Raw genomic sequence first — 21,861 nt, 5'->3', positions numbered from 1 at the left:
GGAGGTTTTTAGAGTTAATGGGAACAGGGTCAAGCACTACCTGGGCAAGTTTGATGACAGCCACATGGTGGCACTGCTCCATCTAAAGTGATTTGATGGTAACCTGCGTCGTGCCGCGACGTTAAATCAGGTGCTTCTTGGGAGGCAACCCTGTGTCTTTCTTTTTGATTTTCTTTGATTTTCTTTGTAGTATAGGATTTGCTTTTGGACTAACTAGTTGTGAGTTACTATAGGATTGTTTTGATGTAGTGTAGGGCTAAGTTGGAAAAATGCACACTCTCTGAAGTTTGCACTGCGGCCGCATTGCATTTTGTGCTGACCGCAGTGGCCTTAGTGCGGGGGAAACAATTTAATGCGGACCGCAGAGTTGTTTTGTACAAAATGAGGAGTCTCTGAAGTTTTCCACCGCGACCGCAATGGATTTTGTGTGATCCAGGGTGGACCACTGTGACCGCATTGCATTTCTTACGGTCCGCAGTGGTCATCTCCCAAGTGCCACTTGTTTCTAAGTACTGCGGACCGTGGTGTCATTTTGTGCGGTCCGCGGTGGGTAGGTGAGATGGGCCCCAGTTCCTTTTTCTATAAATAGGACCTGAGACCCTCATTTTAAACTTTTCGACCCTTTGCACTCAAAAGCTAAAAAAATCACTGTTCATCCCTCACACTGCACGAATTCAACTGATAAGTCTTATTAATCAACATTGCATCTCACTTCTGGTAACTTTAATTCTTTCTTAGTTGTTTAATTTTGCTATTTTCTTTTAACTTTTAGTCTTCTTAGTTTTTCTTCTTTTTCTTCCCGTTTTCTTTCAATTCTGTATAGTAGGTTTGTTTAATCATGTTTAAATTAGGACTAGTTAGTTAACAACACTGATTCAACACCTAGGGGAGTAATAATAGGTGAAAAATTGGACTAAAAACGTGAAAAATTTGAACCCTAGGATGGTATTGCTGTTGGGTGTTCACCGCAAACCGCGGTGGATTTTGTGCGGTCCGTGGTGCTTCTGTGCGGTTCGCAATGCTATTTTGTGCGGACCGCGGTGGTGAAAGTTCTGAAAGATGATGATTGAGGACAGCGGCCGGGATGGATTTTGTGCGATCCGCATTGCCTCAATGCAGACCGCAACACATTTTTTGCGGTCCGTAGTGCCTAGAATCAGAGAGTGGGTAGTCTGATCCCCACCTCAGTGTGCACCGCGATGCATTTTGTGCGGTCTGCGATAGCTTCTTTGCGGCCACACTTCATTTTGTGCGATCCGCGATTTGCATTTCTGGTTGTCTACAATAATTTTTCTGCAATGCTTCACTGACTCTACTAATACTAACAAAGCTCAATTGTATTCTCTTTGCAGATCATGGTAAAATCGTGAGGCAAATGCGATAAACAGAAAGGGAAAGGAGAGTCCTCCCAGGGTAGGGGACATGGCATGATTAGATTGACCCGCAAGCCTGTCAAAACATCAAAAACACCAGAAGGCTCATAAAGGTTACTGATAGAGCTATTGACCAATCTGGGAGTGAATATGAGCCTTCCCGGGAGGCATCTAACTCAGACTCCATTCCAGAGTATGTTCCTGACTGGCCGGAGAGGAACAGATTGAGGGATACACCTCCGGGCTCTCCCAATGCCCAAGAATCAGTGCACATATCTTCTAAGTCATCTGAGGGATCAGCTGCAAGCAGTGACAATGAATATTACACCTCACTTATAGCTTCACTATTTATGGAGGGGCCCATAGAAGAAGAAGGAGAAGAAGTAGGAGGGGGTGAGCCCCAAGTAAGAGGGGTAGAGGGAACCAGGAACCCGGAGGCATGACAGGATAGGTTCGTGAGTGAAGTAGCCTACCAGAAGTTTAGAGAATGGTGGCCCGATAGGAAGTTAATACCTGAGCAAAAATTCATCACACGGGACCTTATGCCTCACAACCCCAATATGTTGAGGTAGTTCAGAGAGAAAGGAGACTAGGACTACTTCATAGGCTATGTGGAGGATGCCAATGAGCACTTAGTCAAAGAATTCTACACCAATGTTGCCCACATCAAAAAGGGTACCACAATGACTAAAGTGCGGAACTTGAAAGTGAAATTTGATGGCAAAACTATAAATGACTAACTGGGCTTCCTGGAGGAAGATGAGACCTTGTACTTAGAGAAGGTAGCTTTACCGGCTGTGGCTAGCTGAGTACTTGGAAATCCCAGGTACCACCCCAGCATGGTTGACAGCGGGGGTAAACATTCTGAGGCGGATCCTTAACTTTGAAGCAAAGGGGTGGGAGACATTTGTTTGTAGCCGGCTAGACCCCACCACTCACGATAACTCCCTTCCTACCTCCCGGGCTATATTGGCGGCATCGATCATGGTGGGGAACCCGATCAACATCGGGAATGTGATGTCGAGGGTGATTACACGGGTGGTGAACGAAGGTGATAGATCCTACCCTTTCCCCAATTTCCTGACCATGTACCTTGAGGACCTAGATATGGAGAAGCGGAGTTTTGATGTGAAAGTGAAAGCAAAGGCACCATTCTCCTGGTAAAGCACCAAGGGTCCTGACAACCCCAAGGACCCTAAGGGCAAAGCCACTACTTCAACTGGCCAGTCTGAAGAGCCGGTAGTAGTAGTGGCTCCTACTCAGCCTCCTTCCGCAACAGTAGACATGGCCCTAGGACCCTCCACATCTACAGCTCCAGAGATCCCCTCATCCATTGAATATCCTTTAATTGCCCACCGCCTGAGCCAGACCCTTGCCATTATCAACAACTGGATGCAGACAGCCACTTCTAAGCTGTCTGTACTATCTACTTCGGTGGCAGCCCAGTCTGTACTTCCTCTGCCATAGGTCCCACAGTCAGTGGAGGACACTCTCAAGAAGCTCCTAGAGAACTAGAAATTGATCATGGATGCTGTTGATGCTCATGGAAAGGCATTGAAGGAGCTTTCTAAGGAGGCAAAGAAAATGAGAAAGACTCGTGCTTCAAAGGAGTCGGTAAATGAGTTAAGGGTGGAGGTAGAGAGGTTGAAGGCTGATCACTTGCCTCTGGATATTCTATTGCATGACCCAGCTCCATCAGCCCAGCCCCAGCCAGAGTAGGAGATAGAGAGGCCACCCAAGAGGAAGAGGGTGATTCCCCATACTGATGATGCAGTTATAGAGTTTGGGGACCCGTAGAGAGGTTCCTCTAGCCATCCCCAAATTCCATTTATGCAGACGGAGGGCCAATAGGGAGTTTCTTTTTCCTCTATTTCTTTTCTTGTGCTTATTTTGGTTAGTTAGCACTGAGGACAATGCTAGCTTTCATTTGAGGGGGTAGCCCTATTTGGATGACTGTATATATGACATTACTTTTTCTTTATGCTTTTTTTTACCTTTGGTTTGTATATAATTTTATCATTTTATTGTACTTTTCGTACTTTTTACTTTTGGTGTGTATATATAGTTAAGTTCTAATATATATATTCATTCTCCCTTATGTATATTCGACGAAATCCCCTCTTGTATATATTCATTTTACTTTCCGCATTTTTCCTTTCATAGCTTCTTATTTTATTTTTGTAGCCTCTTGTTTTGAGTTCTTGCATGCAATACGCCTTTGGTTTTCTTAATGCCATAGTTCTTTCCAAAAATGGAATTTGTGTGAACCGGGTGGCTCTTCCCGATGATGGATGGCATGACAACCTTCTTAAGGGTTTGAGTTTGTTTTCTTTTTGCTTTTAGTGTAAATAGTAGCTAGTTGATAAGGTTGCCTCAAGCAAAGCTTCACTTGGGCCTAACACATTTGTCTTTGATCCTATGGTAAAAAACAAATTGTTGTGTATAGGATGGTGAAAGTTGTGACCTTGAGACTCTTGTGTTGGCCGATAATCATCAAGTGGTTTTTTGGGACCATTGTGTTGCTCAAATCTTAGCTAAAGTCGTTGTGGCCCCCAGCTCTGTCTTTTTATCAATCCCAAAGCTTGTGTGGTGAGAATTTGAACTGCAAGTCCAAGTCCCGAGCCATTAGTCTAGAACTTGACCTGAATGTTTGTCTAGGCAAAATCCAAAGTGTAATTTGACTTGAGATGTGATTATAGGCTCTCCTTGATCCGAATGATATCTTGAACACTTCCATAGCCTACCAATGATAATATCCCTAGCCACCCCTTTTGAGCTATAGACCTTTTTCTTTCAAAAATTACGATACAAGCCTTTACCTGTTCTAAAAATACCCCCTCTTGGCATCCAATCTTTCCTTAGCATAAGGCAAAAGCATAGTTTGGGGGGAGAGACGAGGAATGGAACAAAGTGGTAAAAAGGTACAAATGAAGAAAAGGAAAGGCAATGAAAAAGAAAGAAAATCAAAAAGACAAAAAGAATGATCAATGTAAAATTTAAAAAAATGAAGGGATTCAATAAAAGTAAAGAGGTGAAAGGTGTGGAAACTTGAGAAAGGAGAAAAAGGTTTGAAATGAACAAGAAAAAGTGACAGTGTGTCTCTCTAACCCCTTAGAAAGAAGTTAAATGACTTAAAAAGTCAAGAGAATATGTGCCAAAATGAAGCAAAAGAAGTTCTAAAGGGAAGAAGGAACCTACTTAGACCAAACATTTCCTATCCTGAACCAAAAGCCTTCACTATATCTCCACAAAAACCCTATATGATCTTGAGTTGAATGAAGCTTACATTAGTGGTGACTCACATAACGGGCAAGATTATGATACTTAGAGCCGAACTTGTAACTTTTCTTTGAGAGATATGAGTGTATTTCCACTATCCTCGTTTTGAGTGCTACAATCTAAAAGTGAGGTTTGCTTAGGGAGAGTTGAGGAGTATGAGTTTGGGTTCCACAATGACCAAAGTAGTAGAAAGAGTTTCTTTGATAGGTTGAGTCAACACTTGATGATCTTGTGTCGCACTAAAACCATGGTGATTAAAAGAGTGAAGGTTGTTAATGATTCATTTGAATTGAGGGCAATTGTTAGTCCCAATTGATGCTAGATGAGGTCACTTTAGGTCAGCTGAATTTTCTTGGTTTTACTCTTAAGGGGTGGGTCTTATTTTGTTTGCTTGAGGATAAGAAAAAGCTTAAGTTTAGGGGAGTTTATAACTAGGGATTATGGTTCATTTTACACTGCTTCTTACTTCGGTTTTGATTAAAAATATGTACAAAATAGTTCCAAAGGCTTAGATGTTGTACTTGTTTGCAGGGTTTGGTCAAAAAGGTGACAACTAGTCAAAACCAGCTCAAAAAGGAGTGAAACATGCACAAGTACCAAGAACAAGTCCAAGCACAGTGCAACAGGTCCACTGCGGCCGCATTCCATTTGGTGCGATCCGCAGTGAAGAGATTCAGAGAGTGCAAATTTTGGAAAATCAAGCATTGTAGCCGCAAAGCATTTTGTGCGACTACAATGGCTTCACCATGGCCGCACTCGATATTGTACGATCTGCAAAGAAAGAGTTCAGAGAGTTGGGACTTTTGAGAATCAATGCCAATAAGGTCCGCGGTCCTTTTTGTGCGGACCACAACAAAAGCCACCGCGGCCCCGATGCATTATGTGTGGCCCGTGGTAGTCAAGTTCAGAGAGCAGAGTTTAAAGGCAAGAAGCCTCACTGCGGCCGCACTCGATTTTGTACGGACCGCACTGCCCCCACATGGGTATTTTTATCCAGAAAATTTGGTCTAGTATAAATAGTTTCTTTTCGCATTTTTAGGTCATCAGTTGTAATCTAGCTGCGATCGTGAACAAGGTTTCTTAACCATTTTGAGTAATTTTAGAGTATTTTTATCATTGAATCTTTAAGTATTAGCTTGTATTTAAATATTATGGGGTTTTCTTCATCTATTTATTAATTTTCTTCTATTATCATGAGTAGCTAAACCCATTAGCTAGGGTCGTGGCTCAACCCTAGTGTGGGTATTTGATGGGTCTTGAGTTTTAAGGCTTGAATGTCTATTGTTGTTTGATACTTGGACTAATTTGTGTTTTCCATGTTGAATTGGTGGTTGCAAACACTAATTTGTGCCTATTTGACTGGGTTCTTCTTGAGAAAGAGAACTTGAGTCTAGGAAAATTAGTCCAACAAGGAATCGGGCGTATTCAAGAGATTTATAGCCCCAATTAAAGGGTTAAACCTAGAGATAGTAATACCCGACTTGAACCTAAATTGCTTGCACAAATTATCATACCCAATTGGTCTTGAGAAAGTCAATTAGGGCAAAATCACTCAAACTACCGAGAGGTATAGAGTGAAAAGTTTAGTGCATTGGTTATATCGTAATCCCCAACATGACAATCTTGCCTTGGACTCGAGAACCCGTCAAGTATCCACCTAGGAGAAAGTCACTTCCTTAGTGCCTTCTTAACTATTTAGACAACCTTTCAAGTATCTTACCCTTAGCTTAATTTAGCATCTTATTAGCATAATATTAGAAGTAATCAAAAGACAAACTATGATTAGAGGTGCAATTAAGAGCAATTATGCATCTCCAATTTAGATAGGAACCCAATTCCCATTTCTAGCTCCCTATGGAATTCGATCCCGACTATCTCAGGTAAAAGCTACTTCGACCACTCTCTCTACTTTGTAGTAGTGCAGGGTTGGCACTGATCACCTATGACCGTGTGTGTTGTGAAATTCACACACTAAGTTATGGTTCCTTTGTGAAAGGTCTGATTGTACAGGCCTTGTCCGCCTGGTATCTCTGATTTTGCTGATGGCGAACACGATGTCTGATACGTCGATGTTTAAGTTGTATTCCGACAAGCGAGGTGCCTCCATCGGCCCTGTGTGCCTGTCGAATCCAGCTCTGTTGATGAGTCCCCAAGGGTTCTGGCCTCGATCCATTCTTCGATCATTCCGAGGTATGTTATGCCTCGGGGCATTTCTTCTATCTTCGGTGTATGGTTGGTATCTCTCTTTGTTCAGCTTCGACTCTTTTGCCAGAAGCCTGCTTGGGTATATCGAGCCCAAGGGGGCCCCTAATTGGCCATCCTCAACCCTGATTTTCGAATGATATCGGTTGTGAATGTCCGATTAGATCACGCCGGGGTATTCAACTAGATTCTATTTCAGCTGCTTCGAAGCCATCGAGCTTCGTTCATTCAGACCTTGAGTGAAGGCCTGTACTGGACAGTCATCGGAGACTGGTGGTAATTCCATTTGTTCCATTTGAAAGCAAGATACAAACTCTCGTAGCATCACAGTCTCCCTCTACTTGATCTTGAAGACGTCGAATTTCCTTGTTGCTACTTTGATGGCACCGACATGTGCCTTTATGAAAGAATCTGCTAGCCTGGCAAATGAGTCTATAGATTTAGGAGCTAGGTTGTGATACCACATCATGGCCCCTTTCGAGAGTGTTTTCCCGAACTTCTTTAGCCGGACGGACTCGATCTCGTTGGCCCTTAGGTCGTTGCCCTTCACTACACAAGTGTAGGCAGTGACATGCTTGTTGGGGTCCGAGGTTCCATTGTACTTCGGATGCTCGGGCATTCTAAACTTCTTTGGAATGGGTTTCGAGGCCGCTTCCTGCGTAACGGCTTTTGCACGAACTTCTTCGAATCTACACCTTTCAGGATCGGTGGTGCGCCAGGAATTTGGTCGACCCTGGAATTGTAGATATCGACCTTCCTGTCATTTGCTTTTATCTTCTTCTTGCCCGATTCGATCCTCCTCATGAGGTATGCGAGCATCTTTACGATAGAGGGGTCAGCTGCCGACCCGATGTTGCTTGATCTCTCTGGTACCTGCTCGGTTGGGGGAGCTATCCCCATGCTACCATGCTGGGAGTTTTCTTGTGACTTTGCAGCTGAGCAATCGCCAACTGTTGTGCCTGCAACATTTCAAAAATAACGTGAAGGCTAACCTCCCGTTCTTCCCCAGATGGGGTTTTCTGAGCTTCTTGTTAGTCTCCTTGGTGCATGCTCTTGTTAGTGTGGGAGCTTATATCGACGTGTTGGGCATCGCGTGAGACCGCATCCATAGGAATTGGTTCTGGTGCGTTCTCAGGGTTTTGTGGTGGTACACCAACACCTGAGTCAGATATTATGACCTGAAATCAAAGATTTTGGGCAAGAAAAAGTGTGAAAGATAACTTGCATTATGTAGTAAAACCAGCAAGAAAATAATCACTATTATTTTTAGCCCCACGGTGGGCGCCAAATTATTTACCGTGAAAATGGTAATAACAATTAAATTTGCTTTTGTGGTTCTAAAAATACGTAATCTATTTTTATGCTAGTTGTTAGGCAATGGGTGCTAAGTAAAAGACTAGAAAACAAGATTAAAGTTTAGAGACGATGTGATGATCGGACCGAGCGGCTAGGGGTCGAGGCCTCTAGCTGCCGTATATGAGGCCTCGAGGTCGAGTCTGGAGTTCGGCTTAAGGAAACCATGGGAGGACTAACAGTTATGAGAGCTAAAATGATGGCTCTTTATGATTAATGGTAAGCAGTAAATGATGAGCAATAAATAGAACACAATGAATGTGAGCAATAAATGGAAGCAATGAGATCAAGAGAATATGTTAGAGAGTAGAGAGAATGTTCTTGTGTATTTAGTATTGAGCAACATGTGTACAAAATGACAAGGATCCCCTTTATATATGAGGGGGAATCCTAACATAGTACAAATGCATTAATTACAAAGATATATAGATGGTACAACTAGTTAATGCCTTGATTCATTTTTGGATTAGTCCACTAGACTTTGTTAGCCCTACTTATGCGCTTTGGGAACTTCCCACTTTCTCTTCGTAACCATTGGTCTGTACTGCCCCGAGGTCGAGCGTCGATGGCCCTCGAGGGATGAAACTCGACCGTAGTCTCAAGCCTCCGATACATGCTTACGAGGCATCGTAACGACGAAAAATTGGACCCTCCGATTTTAGCGTATACAATATTTCTCACACTTCGACTTCAAACTTCTCTTGAAGGTTTGGTTAATTTTTTTGATTTAGTTGCCTTAATATATATACAGAGTGCTCAAACAATGATATCTTAGAACAACAATATCAATTATGTCTCATCCAATAAATTGGGCTTGGCAATGTGGAAGAAGAATAAACTGTTATTCTTTTCTTAAAGGGATTTTTACATACCTATATACTATTGTAAACTTTATTATCCTTCCTACTTAAGTTTCAATTTAATTACATCATATATACAAATTTAACAATTATATACACTTTAGGAATTAAATGAGTAACCCTTTATATTAGGAATCAATTATTTCCCATCCTTATTTTCTCTCTCTCTCTCTCTCTCTCTCTCTCTCTCTCACTCTCTCTCTCTCTCTCAATACCTAATTCCAGTAATGTAGAGCAAAGGAGCAGCAATTCCACCGTTGACAGCCATCAAAAAGCTTTGAAGTTTTGAATTCGAATTTGGGTTTTCAAAAAACATTATTTGTTTGAATTGAGTGTTATTTCAAACAATTGGGAATTCTCTCAGCGTCTCTCTCTATCTCTCAATCCCTAATTTCAGTAATGTAAAGCAAAGGAAAATAGAGCAGCAATTCCACCATTGACAGCCATTAAAAAACTTTGAAGCTTTGAGATCGAGTTTGGGTTTTCAAAAATCATTATTTGTTGATTGGGTGTTGTTGAAAACAATTGAAAATATTGTTTGGAGTTTATATCTCAATTTTGAGGGTATTTTGGTGAAGACTAGACTTGATTTTGGCCGAATTTCAGATTGAAACTCGAAGAAGAAGAAGAAGAAGAAGAAGAAGACATGACATACATTATACTTGCGAAATTGTAGTAAAGTTGTAGTAAAATTGTAGAAAAATTATATTATGTTGTTATATATATATATATATATATATATATATATATATATATATATATATATATATATATATATTTTGTATTTAAATATTGTATAAAAGTTGAACAATATTGTATAAAAATTGTATTTAAGTTGTATGTTATTGTAGTTTTATATAACTGGGTAGAAATAATGTATGAAAGTTGTATATAAGTTGTATAATATATAATTAGTTGTATAAAATTTGTTTTTACTATGTATAAATTAGATACAAATATACAAAAAAAATATTGTATAAAATTTGTATAAAAATTGCATTTCAGTGGTATGATATTGTAGTTGTATATAACTGGGCAGAAATAAAGTATGAAAGTTGTAGATAAGTTGTATAATATATAATTAGTTGTATGAAATTTATTTTTACTATGTATAAATCAGATATAAAATATACAAAAGACAGGGGCGGATCTAGTGTTATGGATACGGGTTCAATTGAACCCATAACTTTCGACAAAACCCGGGAATATACTGGGCAAAATTACTGAAATATGGTCATATATTATTGTTTGAACCCATAGACTAAATTAGGCTATGAGTTCAGTGGTAAAAGTGCTGGCAGAGTGCTGCTTATTCCAGCAAGGACTGGAGTTCGAATCTCTATGTCTACAATTTTTATTGCATTTTTATTTAAGTTACTGTTTGACTTCTTTGTTACTTTTGGACTTCTTTTACCCCTTTCCATTTAAAGAGGCCCGTTTCTTATCCTTAAAAAATGAGGACCCATCTAATTAATACTCCATTATTCTTTATTGTATACTTCTTGTGGGGCTTTTTAATAATTATAAAAAGTTGAGGCTTCTTTCTTATTTTCTTGGTCTTCACAAAGCTTTAAGAGATCAAAAAGTTCCACTTTTCAGAAGGTTCTTCTTTCCCAAATTTTTAAAGTTAGGGTTTCAAAAGAATCAAAGCAAAGGCTCATCTTCTTGGACATAAACTGCAATCAATTCTCTTTATTTTGCTGGTATGACTCTATGGCTCTTTCTCAATAATAATGCAATATTTATTAATTATAAGTTAAAGGATCCGCCTCTGTTCTTGGTTCTTGAACACCCATTCTTGATTCTTGAATATTTAAAAAGTAACCCTTTTGAGTTTTGTCATTAAGTTCCATGTCTAGCAATTATTTATGTTTGTTTGGATAACTAGTTAGCTCCTTCCATTCAATCTAACAAGATTAAAGTACCTCTGCTGGAGTTGTCACACCTCCTTTTTACCTGCGCCCGCAGGGGCGTAGAGGGAGTTTTTCCACTTAAAGGACAATCGGAACGGGATTTATTATTATTTATTCAGAGTCACCACTTGGGAGATTAATGGTGTCCCAAGTCACCGGTTGAATCCCTAACCGAGGAAAATATGACTCTGTTAACAGTCCGCGAACCAGAAATCCGAGTAAGGAATTCTGTTAACCCGAGAGAATGTGTTAGGCATTCCCGAGTTCCGTGGTTCTAGCACAGTCGCTCAACTGTTATATTCGGCTTAATTATCTGATTTTAGTACATGTTCAAACCTATGTGCATTTTTAACCTTAACCGCTTTTATTCATTTTTAGGAAGATTGCAACGTTATTAAAACACGTCTTAAACCACGTCACATAAATGCACCCGGGGTCTTTGACATATTTTAACATTGTTGAGATTTGGATTTGGGTCACATAAATGCGCACCCGAGTTTAAGAAGGTAATATTATTAAATGTCGGGCCTAAAGCAACTAGCGTATTATTAACTTTGGGGGAGGCCATGAAATTCGCTAAATGGCACGTACCAAGGTCTAAAATATTTTTATTATAATTAAGAGGGCCACGCAATGTATGATATTGGTTTGGCGCGGCGCACCTCATTTATTTTAAAGCCAACCTAAAAGAACTATGATTTTTCTATTAAGTATTGTCTCTAAAAGGGCCCTAATTAATTAGCATTGTTAATAAACCATCATTGAAAGTATTACATCACAATATTAAATCCAAAGGCTTTAATAAACAACCTAGTATCTTCAGCAGATTGGGCTTCAAAATCAGCCCAAAAGAAGGAGAATTGTTTAACCTTACAAGAGGGGAAGGGTTGTCTGACGCTGGGCCTTAAGCATATTCAGGCCCAGATATTGTTCAAACAGAGGCTGTCACGTTTAGGCTCCTAAACGAGCCTAGATCCCGTACTGATTTTATTTGAATCTCAACTTACTGATTTTAACTCACAACGGGCTCAATTATTTGTGGACACATAATCATTTCTGAATTCATACTAATTTCATCATGCTAACTTTGAATCATCACAGGCATATTCACTGATTCATACATGGTTAACCAAACATGCTGAATCTGTCACACAGTAAAAATGAGTAAAACAAATTCATTTTTGGCAGACACTTCAATTCAAGTTTGTTGTGGCTAAGCAACACACATTGATTGTTTGACGAAACAAAAGCAAATTTGTTGAAACTGAACTCAAGGTTATTTGAATCTGCATAACTGGTGACTTTTCTCTTCATTTTAAATGACCTACACGTTAGGTAACTTTTGAATCTCGATTTGGAATTCACCAGTGATACTAGAATACGTAAAACCACGGCTTAAAATCTTCGTCGAACTGTGAATTCATTAATTGAATCGCAGCTCTTCAACAACACTCATATCTCATAGATACTCTGATGTAGAGTATGAGATGAGTAATTCCAGTCCATATAAGTTATAAAATACTGATTATTTATAGGAAATTAAAATACACTAGGACTAAACTAATGAAGCAACATACAAACAATTCTAGTTTGAACAGTCCAATTATACAAACGATACAAAGTTTCAAGTAAACGTGACTGTTTACACCTTTAAACCAAAACAGAATAGAAGAAATTCAAAGATCAACCCAAACAACACTTTGTCATTTAATCCCCAAATCAGACCTACATTGATCCTTTACAGTTCATACGAGATCAAGGGGAGTACCTGGAAATATAATCGAGTAGAAGGAGGAGTTAGCAACAGAAGAGCAAACAGCAGCAACCAGGAATTTAAATAGCAACCATCATAGTTCAAGACCAAATTTTTTTTTACCCAGGATCAACTCGACCACAGCCCAGAACAAGTTGCAAAACCAATAGCAACAACAAATATCAAAACGAACAGACTCAATAGAGTTTGAATTAAACCAAAACTTAATCAGTAGACTACTGAACCACTTCAACAATGAGAATCACTGTCTAGAATACGACTTACACCTATGAATGCAATGAAACATTATATTTTTGGTTTTCTGTTCTTAAACTCTCCAGAGCTCTAAAAAACTGAATGCCTTAGCCTTTAAAATGTTGTCTGAGACTACCTCTTCAAAGAACTCTCAAAACTCACTCTTTTCAGATTGCTTTTTTTTCAATCCCCCCAACTCTGTCCTAAGTACCTCCACTTATACCCAAACACTGACCTTGCTAGCTCTCAAGAGCACTCAGGCAGAATTAAGAAACTAATTCTGCCCATGATCTTCTTTTAGAACTCCACTAGAGTATGTTTTCCCCCATTATCCCTTGTCTTTTCCTTATTTAATGTTCAAACAGGTATGGACAACATATTTTAATCAATCCCTTTTAAGCTTCCCCATACCATTATGTTTTGTTCCCCATTAACACTAAACAAATGCATCAGTTTAATGTTACATTAGCACTTTCTAGACAAAACACTTAAACCAACCATTTTTAAACTTTTAAGTCCCAAACTATCCCCTGAAACCCCTGTGTTTACTATCCTACCCCAATCCTTTAAACCTGTACAAAACCTCAGCTACAACCAATTTAAGCCTATCAATTGACTAATTAGATACATGAAACTAACTCTCAATCAACAACATTAGGACAATTCAACAAGGTTAGATTTATATCAGAACAAACTTAACAGAACAAACAAATAAATTCGAATCATTAAACTTAATCATCAATTGAACTCAAATCAAATCCAACAGCATTTCAACCAAGATGGGGATTAAATGATTCAGGACAATAGTCAGACTAGACTATTAAGGTCAAGAAATTGATTCACACAGATGCATGAGAGTAAGCTATCTATATTGGGAACAAATATAACTCTAAATTAACCTCGAACAAAATGCTGGAACAACAAGTATACTGGCTATGAGCCCTGAGGCTGAAAATACAAAGGTCAGAAGATAAAACAAACCCAGTAACTTGAGGAGAACAACTGAACTACAGACATGAACGGGTCAATCGACGAGACCATTTAATTGATTCAACATATGCCAATCGACCAAGATGAGAAAAACTGGACCAGAAAAAGGTCCGAAAGAGGAGGAGGATTAATTGACAGAAGTGATGAATTACAACTTAGCACAGACGAATTATTTGACAAAATGATGAAAACCTGAAGAAGCGACTAATTGCAACTTAACACAGACAAATAAACATAAAAAAAACAAAGAAGGAGCTGATAAGAACTCACTGTTCTTTTCTCGGATCTCACCAGCATGCCCTTTCGAACTTGAGTTCTAGTTAGTATTATACATCTATTTCGTCAGAAATAGGCTTATAATATTAACTAGAACCCGTTCAACCTTGACAGCTTCGAAATATTCTCAAATCGTTGAACCCTAGATCCGACATTCGACGAGTTTTACTCGGATTCGAGCCAATTTGGCTAGGGATTGGCAATGAGGAGGTCAAGGGGATTATTGGGTGTGATTTTGGGGTTAAGTGGACAGGCTAGGGTTTGGGACGGAGATCTTCGATCGAAGATTCGAGAAGTTATAGGATGATTCGAGGGATAAGGGTTTGGGATTCGGAATGGGGAGGTCGAGGGGAATCAGTGGTGTAAATATGAGGTCGTTTGGACCACCGGAACCGCCGTGAGGCGATTTCCGGTGGGCGGAGCACGGTGGTAAGAGTGGTGTTTGTTTTGGTTTCTGAAGAAACGAGTGAGGAGGGGGGGTGTTCTGAGGTAGGGGTGAGGGTTTATGGTATATGAAATTGGTGAATTAATTTGGGTCGTTGGATGATAGGAATCCAATGGTTCAGATTAATTCATAAGACAAAACGGGGTCATTTGGAGTAGAACTGGGGCAGTCCGGGTATTGGAGTGACGGGTCGGGGTCGGGTTGGGTCAAGGCTTTGGGACCGTTTGATCAAGTTAAATTCAACGGTCCAGATTGAAACGCCTGAAACAGCATCGTTTGGTTGAGGCTAGAGACGGGTCCGGGCTAGTTGGGCCAGTTTCGAACGGCGGTTTTCTGATGGGTTTGGACTGGTTTTATGTTTGGGCTGGGGATTTTTGGCCCACATCTTGTTTCCTCTCTTTTATTAATTCTCTCTTTTTTTTTTCTTTTTTTTTCTTCCTTTTTCTTTCAATAATTAGGACTTAAAAATCCTAAATTAAGCTATAAAAACCCAAATTACCTTAAAATACTAATTATCTCTAAATGATAATTATCACACATAACTAATACCAAATTAAAAGAAAATCGCAAAATTTGACATTAAACACTAAAAATGCAAAAATACGTTATTATTTTTTGAATTTTTCATTTTGTAAAACAGTATTTTACTAAATTAACCAAAAATGTAAAATCAAATCCTAAGTGCATATGCTATATTTTTATATTTTCATTAATTTAAAAAAACGAATATGCACACACAAATGCAAACAATTACAGAAAATATCACGAAAATTCACAAAATTGCACACAAAAAGAAAGATTTATTTTATTTTGAATTTTTAGGAGTGGTTCGTGTGAGGCAAAAATCACGTGCTCACAACTGCCCCTCTTTGATCGCAAACACGAAGAGTTTTCGTGCAAAGACCAAGTGAGCGGATACGAGTAATTTTTGCCCGTTCGGCTACTCCATGTGAAGCATTTTTGAAAGATTTGACCGAACCTCTGCTTCAAAGGTTTCCTATATATCCCTGGCTAAAAGGGAATCAGGTCAATGTAGTTCGGGAAGTTTCAGTAGCTGGGACTACCATGAAGCTGTGGTTTTGTTGTCACTGCTATTGATGCTGCTGCTTTCTGTTTACTGACCTCCATATTACACTATGCTAAAAGAAAACAAGAAGCTAGACTAAACTTAGGAATTACAAAATCTTATGAAGATCTTCAAACTTGCTCTTGTTGCCTTGCTTTCTTGTTGGCTTGTGTTTCCTCTGATGTTTCTTTCTTTCTTGTGAAATTCGAATTGTTTCTCCTTCGACACGCGAATTATCTTTCTTTGGCCATTGTTGCCTCTCTTTTGACTTCTGCACTTGAGTTTATGCTGGGGTTTTTTGTTGTAATCCTCCGCTCTCTGGGCGGGCTCCTGACTTCTACTACGACTTAAAAAGATAATACCTCCATTCTCCAGGCGGGCTCCTGACTTCAATAAACAATATAAAGATAATACCTCTATTCTCCAGGCGGGCTCCTGACTTCGTCTACAACTTGCAATGATAACAACCTCCATTTTCCAGGTGGGCTCCTGACTTCAATAACTTCTTCGAAATGTAATACCTCCATTCTCCAGGCGGGCTCCTGACTTCAACAACTTCTTAAAAATATAACACCTCCATTCTCCAGGTGGGCTCCTGACTTCAACTACTCATTTTTTGAAAATATAACACCTCCATTCTCTAGGCGGGCTCCTGACTTCGACAACTTCTTAAAAATATAACACCTCCATTCTCCAGGCGGGCTCCTGACTTCAACTGCTCTTTTTTTAAAAATATAACACCTCCATTCTCCAGGCGGGCTCCTGATTCAACAACTTCTTAAAAATGCGCTCTATTGCCGTTGTTCCTTCCTGCCTCTTGAACCATTTTCCTTCTAACTTGAATTATCTTCTTTCAGAACTGCTTCCCTCAAAACTGGTGTTTCATTCCTCTGAAAACTGCTGGGGATAACACCGGTGTTTCATTCAAAAATATGTTATTCTCCTCCTTCAAAGACTAATTCCCTTAAAGCTCGTGTTTTCCTTCCTATGGAACTACTTCCCTTAAGACTTGTGTTATCTTCCTCCCGAAATTGCTTTCTTTAAAACTTGTATTGCCTTCTTCCGAAAACTGCTGGGGATACCGCTTCCCTCAAAACTTGTGTTAGACTTCCAGAAAATTTTCGAAATGAAAGAAAATTTTCTGCCCCAGTTTGACAATCTTTCTTGTGGCATGTCTTTCCGTCATCAATAACATTTCCTGTCCCTGCTTCAAATCAAAGAAAATTTGTTAGTTTAAAATGTGGGGGACGTTCCTGCTGGGGATGGTTTTTCCTTTTTCTTTTTTCCATGCTCTGCGTTGTTCGACCGTCTTGAAACTTGGCCGATAACTTTCGACCTTCTTGATGCTTCTGTATTCACCAACTTCTCAACCGTTGTTTTCCACTTTTACTCCATACTTTCCATGACATCTTAGAGTAATCCATCATTTGGTCTTATAATGACGTCTTTCTTGTCCCTTCACATTATCTTCGGCCTGTCTTATCCCCATTTACCTTGCACCATGTTGGCAACTGGTAGTTGACTTTGAAAATCCTTCTTAAAAAACAAACTACTATTGATAAAAAAAATGGAAAATGATGACTTCGAAAGATAGAACAAGAAAAATTCTTCTGAATAATTGTTTGAAGAGAAAATAACTTATCTGAATGGTATAACCGATCCCAATGGTCATGTCGTGCATTTTTGGATTAATCAACCCAGTCTATTTACATCAATCAATCTTTCTGATGTCCCTACTTTGCATTTCAAAGGTCCCGCAACCCATCTTCTTTTGCCGAAACAACATCTTTATTCTGCTTGATGTCTCGACGGATCCTTTCCATCAAGCTTATCTCGTTTTCCCCCTTTTAATTCCTTGTCTCCTTATAGTGCCCTTCGAGGGGTTTTCACTAATTGATATCTCTCGATTCTCTCAACTCCCGTCGCCTTATGGTGCCTGTGAAGGTTTTCACCGATAAGACTCTCTCATTTTATTTCTCGCAACTTTCGTCGTCTTATGGTGCCTGTGAAGGTTTTCACCAATAAGACTCTCTCATTTTATTTCCGTTTCCTTATGGTGCCGGTGAAGGTTTTCACCAATAAGGCTCTCTCATTTTCACTAATTTCACTGCTTGGACCGGAGTATTATCCTGATATGAATCACTATATTTGCTCGACTTGTCATCTCTCGAAAACTGATCAGAAGGTCTTTCTTTGGAACGTAATGTGGACTTTTGGATGTGATTAGAAAGAAAGGGTATCAAAGGCTCAAAATAATTTGTCATGGGTTTAAAATTACAACTTTTGGAATCACAATTCTTATTACAAATACAACCTCTGCCCTAGTTTCTTGCTCGGGGATCTTCCGACTTTTATTTTACTATGACCGAGCCGTAAAGCTGCCTACGTACCCTTAACAAGGATCAGGTCAAACGTAGTTCACACCTGAATTTTCCTTGTTGTTATATTTTTCACTTCTTTTCTTTTCTCTTTTTCTTTTCTTTCTTTTTCTTTCTTTTTCTCTCTTTTTCGTTATTGATTCCAAAAGAGGGGTATGAAAGAAATAAATAAGGCTCAAAAAGGGGAACAAAGGGTAAAGTGTTTAGATAGTAGAACAAATTGCCTTCGTCATTTTAATCTTCGAAATAATGCCAAATACAAACAATCAACAATTATACCAAAGAAATCATATATAATATCTTTTTACTGCATCAAAATTGATAGCCATGTCTATGCATTTTCCTTCGATATCTGTTAAACATAAAGCACCATTGGACAATACTCTGGTTACAATGAATGACCCTTGCCAATTCGAGGCGAACTTGCCTTTTGCTTCAGCCTGATGTGGAAGGATGCGTTTCAGCACTTGTTGGCCCACCTCAAACTTCCGGGGACGCACCTTTTTGTTGTATGCTCTCGCCATTCTCTTTTGATACAACTGGCCATGACACACAACTGCCAATCTTTTTTCATCAATCAAGTTCAACTGCTCCAGACCGGTTTTGACCCATTCATCATCATCAATCTCAGCCTCAGCGATAATCCGAAGGGATGGGATTTCAACTTTCGCTGGTATTACTACTTCAGTTCCATATACCAACAAATAAGGAGTTGCACCTACCGAAGTACGGGCAGTAGTGCGATAACCCAGCAACGCAAATGGTAATTTTTCATGCCATTGCCTAGAACCTTCTACCATTTTCCGAAGTATCTTCTTTATGTTTTTGTTGGCTGCCTCAACTGCTCCATTCGCCTTGGGACGATATGGGGTAGAATTGCGGTGTGTAATCTTAAACTATTGACATACCTCTACTATGATCCTGTCTGGTGTACCATTCTAACGCCGATCCACTCAAACTTTGGCTGAAATATGCCATCAGTAATTCATCTCTTCCGCCTGCTCCCCTCATCTTGCCACAAAAACCTTTCAGATGAGCCACCGGATCACCGTGTCCGTTGTACAAGCGAATTTGGGCATTTTGAACCCCGCTGGTAGTTGTACATTTGGGAACAAACACAAGTCTTTGTAAGCTACACTTACCTGACCTCCTAGCCCTCTCATATCCCTGAAGGATTGTTCTATGCTTTTCATTTTTCTGAACATCTCTTCCTGTTCAAGATTTCTGCTTTCCCCGGTAGGTCAGAATGTGGATCATACAGATAGGTTTCGGGCGCTTTGAAGGTGATCTCCGGGGGATAATACTGGTTGTCCTGAGCTTGGAACACAGGTTCACTCGGGGATTTATGGAGTGCAGCTGGTGGAGATGCCACAAAGACAGGGGTGATTGGCGGAGGAGGGTATGGAATTGATTTTGGTGGTGGAGCTTGTGGCGTATGAGAAGTAGTGCCATGGTAGTGTTGATAAATGGGAAAACCTAGATCGGTGGCGGGATGATCCTGAGACTGAGCTAATGGTGGGGTAAAAGCAGGGTTATCAGGCTAAACTGGCGATGATTGCCCTTTGGACCAGGCCTGGTACATTTCGGCCATTTGTTGCTTAAGCTTGAGCATCTCCTCTTTCATTTTATAGACGTCCAACTCCTCTACCTCAACATTAGTTTCGACATCTGGGATAGACATGATTTCCGGTATTGGTCCCTTTGATCTGGTTTGGTAATGATAATGTGCCAGTATCCTCTAAATACTAACTGCTTGAATTCTCTGGAAATCAACAAACTTGTTAGTTTTTTAGAGTTTAACACATATGCAATTACACGTTGGGATGGAATGCACCTAGGCAATTAACCATTTCTATCATGCATTTGCTTCGGTTGCGTGCGTCATTCCGGCCTCTCACAATTGTGCCTCTTTTTTTAAACTTTATTCTATCCTTCTTTATTTTTCCTTTTCCCTTTTAGTAGTGGTCGAATCCTATAGAGATTGCCTACGTATCACGTCCCCGCATGAATCAGACCGTACGTAGTTCTGTCCTATAAGTGCGAAAAGCAAAGAGACAATTTTTTGAAAATTTTTGGTTTTTCATTAATAAACATTCTATTACAAATCAGAAGCTTTTGGAAAGGAAAATAACAGCCTTGAAACCAAACCAAGTACGAAATCAATAACTTCTGACAGACTCTGATGCGAAAGAAAAAAACAGACTCTAACAGACAATAGACTCTAAGAAAAAAAGAAAATGCAGATTCGACTATGAACACATTAAAGTTTTAAATTTGGGTGCCCGCGGGGCGTCATTCGGCCTCGCCGCGGGTTTAGGTGTAAGGTCCCTTTCTAGCTGTTCCAATTCATACATGATTTGCTTCACAAATATCATCACCGCCGAGAAGAAAGTAGTGCGGGTCATGTTTTCACACACTCGGCATTTCCTGGTAATATCATGAGCAATAGTCAGAATCTTGTCCCTGGTTCAGTCTTTCTCTAGGAGTAGGCGTTCTATCTGATCCCCTTTAGCCTTCAAAACCTGAGAATCATGCAGATGTTGTTTCTGTAACTGCTGTATTTTATCTTCCTTCGAGACCATTAGATTGTAGTAGTGTTTACTTTCGGTTTCAAAAGCCTTGGCTTGTTTAGCCGCCTTGCTCTCTAGGGTGGTCACCTTCCTTTTTAGACTGGCAATGGTCTTTTCATAATCTTTCCTTGCCTGCTATAAGTACTGTGTGCACTCTTTTGTTCTTTTTGCCCATTGTGCCTGGAGTGGTGCTGTGGTACCCTCAGATTGCTTCAAATCATTTCGGCACTCACTAATTTCTTTTTTCAACCCTTTTATTAACCGCTCATCCGATCGACTCCTTTGTTGGTGGTCAGCATCTATCCTCATTTGTCGGATTTGGGCTTTCAGTGCCTCATTTTCTTGGGCCAATTTGTTCTTTTCTCCATGATCGGCGTCAACTTGCAGACTATTTTCAAATTCCATGTTTTTAATCTGTTGCTTCAGCTTGCCTATTTCTGCCATGTAACTCTCTTCTTTAGCCAACCAATCCCACTGTTCTTGCGACGCCTTGACGAATTCCTGGAGATGGGGTCTTTTGGTCGGTCTCCCAAACTCGATTTCTCTCCCAAACCAAGCGAGGTATCCCGGCGAAACTTCATCCTTGAACCAATCACGCACATATGTATTTGCTATTAAGTATTGACACTCGCTCCAAATTTGTCGAACTACTGCTTCATGAAACTGTCCGTTGGGCCCGATCTCGACTACTTGGCCACTAAGATCTTCATCTTTCGGAACTATTTGACATCTTCCCAACTACCTCAATAATCGATACGGGGCATAGGGCTGAATACTCCTGAGTCCCATCAAAAGGAAATGGGGTCCAGTGGCTGGCATATATATGATTTCATCCACAGGCAACCATCGGAATGTCCATTCTATTTGGCTCGCAGTGATAGCACGGAGGCGCGCTGTCCACTCTGTGACCCCTTCTGGTAAGCTGATTCCGTCGACCCTCGTAGGAAATTCTTCTATGCACGTTTTCTCCGTCGACCCATAACTCATAAATTGAGGACGACGACATAGGTGTTCGATCATCCACATCTGCAGTAACGCGTTGCACCCCTCAAAAAAGCTTCCCCCGGCTTTGCAGGCTGTGAGAGCGCGGAAGATTTCAGCTACTATCATGGGTGCAAGGGTGCCGTTGGCCTGAGTAAGTAAAGTGC

This window comes from Nicotiana sylvestris, chromosome 9 (genome assembly GCF_000393655.2).
Source record: "Nicotiana sylvestris chromosome 9, ASM39365v2, whole genome shotgun sequence".
Lineage (NCBI taxonomy): Eukaryota > Viridiplantae > Streptophyta > Magnoliopsida > Solanales > Solanaceae > Nicotiana > Nicotiana sylvestris.
Note: the sequence above shows the minus strand (reverse complement) of the source record.